Here is a 5,000-nt window from a genome sequence, read left to right on the forward strand (position 1 = left end):
TTTCCGTTCATTAAATCCACTCACAAAGCTTTGGGCGGCCCGTAGCTATAATAGAACAGACTTGGCCAAGGTCCCACTGCGTGACACCTTGGGCAAGTCAATTCTCGGAACCATTTGGCCGGGAAGCTAACGTCTTACCACACAGCCACGTCTGCGTCTATAAAGCTACGCCACGCTACGACGGGCTTCTTTCAGTTTCCGTCTACCAAATCTACTCACAAGGCTTTGATCAGCCAGAGGATGTAGTAGAAGACAATTGCCCAAGTCGCCACACAGCGGGATTGAAACTGGAACCATGTGGTTGGGAAACAAGCTTCTTACCACAGACCCACACTTGCGAATATTCTTTGTCTTCAGCTCTGGGACTCTTAAGTGACCAAGATCACAACGTTCCCTCTGAACAGGACACGGGTCAGTTACAGTGCTCAAGGCTTGTAATTTTGAGGGGAGGGGACAAACTTTACTGGTACTCTATTTTCTCGACGCGAATGGGATGAAAGGCAAAGTCAACCTGGGCGGAATTTGAACTCAGAACGTAAGAAGCCGAAAGAAACGCCGCTATGCATTTTCTCTGGCGTGCTAACACTTCTGCCATCTCGCCCCACCTTATTATGAACATTACCTAATAAATGAAACACGGGTTCGTCTGCTCGCTGCTCCCACGATGCTTATGGGAGAGCTCGGTCAGACGGCAACAGGTGCCAGAAATAGACGAAAGAATGCCGCAAGAATAAAAACCCCAGCACCCCAAAGACATCTTGTCAGAATAAAACATCGCATTTACCGATGTCTCTCAAGCTGGGTGTGGTGCCGTATGCGACTAGGAAGGCGATGGCCTCTATAAGCGGGATTGGTGGTGGTGGTGATGTTGATGATGATGGTGAAGATGATGATGTCGATGATGATGAAGATGATGTTGTTATTGATGATGTTGGTGATGATGATGATGATGTTGTTGTGGTGTTGGTGTTGGTAGTTGATGATGATGATGATGATGATGACGATGACGATGATGATGATGAGGATGAGGCTGATGGTGATGCAGCTCAGTCAAACCTTTCGGAAAGCACGGTAGTCGATTGCGTTAACCCCAAACGAAGGCCGCGTGAACCGGTGGATAGAGAAACTGACCGAGCAATAGTGTGGCCACAGTTTGTGACCAGCCAACAGAAAAAGAAAAAAAAAAACCTCTTTTGTGCAACGACTCCAATCGAGACCGTATCGTTGCCGTATAAATAGAGACCAAATCTGGTCAACGCAGTCGCTGAACAAGTTTGTGCAGTTTACAGTGAAGCGGACGGGAAAAACCATTGACAAGGTGTTGTGGAGGGCTGTAGACTGTGCTGAACAATGTACCCGGTCGTGATGCAAAGATTGTAATAGGCAAAAGTCACCGCAGAGTGGTCTGGGGTCACTATAAGCCTTTTTCTTTTTTCTGTCTGAATGATATACTTATCCATTTCTGTCAAGTCGGTGGCATGGCCAACCTGAACACTATGCCAGCGAGGTCCTACCTCCTATCATTTCTCAACAAGTTAAACCACTGATACAAATAAAGATCCCCTGGGAGCAAGTCAGATTTTTCAAGGGCTGGGAAACGGGCGACCAGATATCGAACCTTTAGGGGAATCCAGAGAAAGTAATCGATAAATAATCGGTGTCTGTGTTCCATTGATTACTTGAAGGCGTTCGACTGCGTCGACCAAGCCAAACTGCGAGATATGAATTATGTCTACACCAGACAACCAAAAGACGAAGGTGGTGATGGTTAATCCCAGTGAGCTCCCAGGAACTCAGAGCAATGACCATATGTCTGAGTTAGTTGAAAGTCTCAAGTACCGTCAGTAACAAGGAAATCCTCTGCGGGCTAGCCAGTGGCCAGTCAGTAATAAAAGGCCTAATCGAAGTCTAAAAAGATCACAGCATGCTCTGCAACCCCAAATTGTGGTTAGTGAAGTCACTGGTCCTCTCTGTGGTTCTGTACAACGGTTGGGCGTGGTTATCAAACACTGAGCCACAGCGCAGCAAAAACAATAGCTTCGAGTAGCGGTGCTAGTGCTGTACAAACTTAAATACTAGAACCTACTAGGGCTATCCTCTCTCTCTCTCTGATAAACATTGTGCGCGGTCACATTTACTGCCAGTATTTAACAGCCTCGATTGAACCCTCATGCTTCGTACTTTCTTAAGTTTCTTAAATTTCTTAGAAGCCTGGGTAACTGTGGACTGATTACGTAAAGCACTGCACGTCCAGTCAGCCTTATACGTGGCCTGGGGAGACCGGCTCCAAACTGTGATGAGCCATTAACGATGAAATCAATGGAGGCTGGCGAACGGTACGCTTCATCTATCTGATGGTGCACAAAGAATCTTATAGGACCCATCTATTTAGATATTAGATGAATTAGAGCATACAAAAAAAAAAAAAAAACAGAAATAGGGGATATGGCTGTTAAGAAGTTCGCTTTGCAGTTTGGGGTTCAATCTCTCTGTGCGGCACCTTCGACATGTGTCTTTTATTATTGCTTCGGTTCGACCGATGCTTTGTGAGTGACATCCGTAGACAGAAAATGTGGGGAAATGTAGGAAGGCGGCGAGCTGGCCGAAACGTTAGCACGCCGGGCGAGATGCGTAACCGTATTTCGTCTGCCGTTACGTTCTGACTTCAAATTCCGCCGAGGTCGACTTTGCCTTTCATCCTTTTGGGGTCAATAAATTAAGTACCAGTTACGCACTGGGGTCGATGTAATCGACTTAATCCATTTGTCTGTCCATGTTTGTCCCCTCTGCGTTTAGCCCCTTGTGGGTAGTAAAGAAATAAGAAAATGTGGGGAAGCCCGGAGTATACGTGTGTGTATGTGTGTGTGTGTGTGTGTGTGTGTGTGTGTGTGTGTGTGTGTGTGTGTGTGTGTGTGTGTGTGTGTGAAGAGAGAGGGAGAGAGATTTGATCTGTTTGACTAAAATCCTCCAGGGTGGTGCCCCAGCATGGCCGCGATCCAGTAATTGTAATGACCAAATGAGAGACGTATATATTGGCCAGAACACACTTCTATTGTTGGACCCAACGGATTGCAATGCCATCTTCGTCGGGCACTATGTGATTTCAAAGTTTCACTTTACCGAATCGCTAAGTTACGGGGACGTTAACAAACCAACACCGATTATCAAGTAGTGGTGGGGGAACAAAAACGCACACTCACACACACACACATTCGATGGGCTTCCGCTCAGTTTCCATCTATCAAAATTACTAACACTTCGGCCCTGGGCTATAATCGAAAATCACTCGCGACATCTTGGACTGTGGGCAAGTGTCTTCCATCATAGCCCCCGGGTCGACCGACTAAAGCTTTGTGGGAGGATTTGGTAGGTGGAAACTGAAAGAAGCCCGTCGTATATATGTATATATATATTTATATATGTGTGTGTGGTGTGTATATATATATGTGTGTGTGTGTGTATGCTTATATATGTATGTGTATATATATATATATACACACACATATATATATATATATACATATATATATATATATAATATATATATATATACACACACACAACACACATATATATATATATATATATATATATATATATTATATATATATATATATAATATATATATATATATATATATATATATATAATATATATATATACATATATGATAGATAGATTGATAGATAGATAGATAGATAGATAGATAGATACATACATACATACATACATAATACATATACATACATGTATATATTTATATGCACAGACACAAAACCTCAAACACAAGTATATGAATATAGAAGCATATAAAATAACATAGAAAAATACAAACAAAAGAAAAAAAGATAATGCATAAAATTGAGTTATTTTCTTAAAAAGACAAATTAATTTAAGAGAAGAAATTTTGTAAATGGATGTATAAAGAATGAATTTGGAGATACCGGGTCTCGAACCCGGGGCCTTTCGCTTGCGAAGCGAACGCTCTACCACTGAGCTATATCCCCAATATGCTGGAAGTTCTTTCCATAGACGTATTTATTTCCGACTTGGCTACGTGGTGCATGCTGGGAAATAGCTAGGTGGACGCTGTATGGGCGGGGCTATCGGGAAGGAAAATCGATTTTATTTAGAATGTCTCAGCTTCGTCTCTACTGCAAGCACACATCGCGCGCGCGCATGGGCCACTGGATTGCACACACGCATCTCCCCCATCCCCGCGCATTCCTTCTTCTTTTCTTTCTCTCTATTCTTGAATCTTTGTTTCTTTCTTCATCTTGCTGTGAATCACTCTCTCTCTCTGACTCCCTGTCTTCCTCTCCCTCCTTTCTCCACCAACCTCTCACTATCTCTCTCCTTACCCCTTCTCTCTCTCTCATCCTATTCCTCTCTCTTCATCTTCCGACATTTTCCTTCTTGTTTCACTTTCACTTTCTTCCTTCAGCCATGTTTCTTATTTCCACATACCTCCCCCCTCACTCTCTCATTCTCTCCCCTCTTTTTTCACTCTCTCTCTCTCTCTCTATCATTTCCTAACTCATTCTCTCTTTCCCCTTCTCTCCCTCTCTCACTCTTTCATTCATATTCTTTCGCTTTCTCACCTTCTCTCTCTCTCTCTCTCATATACTCAATCCTGTTTTGGCACACATAAAATCACATGCGATGACAACGTTTCCTTCCTATTTCCTTCTTCCTCCTTTCTACCTTTTCATTCATTCATTCTTTCTTTTTTCTTTCTTTTTTTCTTCTTTCTTACCCATTTTCTTTCCTTGCTTCTTTCTTTCTTCTCTCCTCTTTCTTTTTTCTTTCTTTTCATCTTTTCCTTCTTTCTTTCTTTCCTTCTTTCTTCTTTTTTCTTTTCCTTCCTTCTTTCTCTTTCTAGTGTTATTTCTCTCATTCGTTTTCTTTCTTTCCTCTCCTTCTTTCTTTCTTTCTTCCTTCCTTCCTTCCTTCCTTCCTTCCTTCCTCCTTCTCCATCTATCTTTCTTTCTCTCATTCTT

General features: G+C 42.6%; 1 non-coding gene across 1 annotated transcript; it reads right to left on the bottom strand.

Annotated features, from left to right (window-relative positions):
- Positions 1–3,935: 3,935 nt before the first annotated feature.
- Trnaa-cgc lies at positions 3,936–4,007 on the bottom strand. The gene has a single exon. It is a non-coding gene; the product is annotated as a tRNA-Ala (tRNA).
- Positions 4,008–5,000: the final 993 nt, after the last annotated feature.

This window comes from Octopus sinensis, linkage group LG7 (genome assembly GCF_006345805.1).
Source record: "Octopus sinensis linkage group LG7, ASM634580v1, whole genome shotgun sequence".
Lineage (NCBI taxonomy): Eukaryota > Metazoa > Mollusca > Cephalopoda > Octopoda > Octopodidae > Octopus > Octopus sinensis.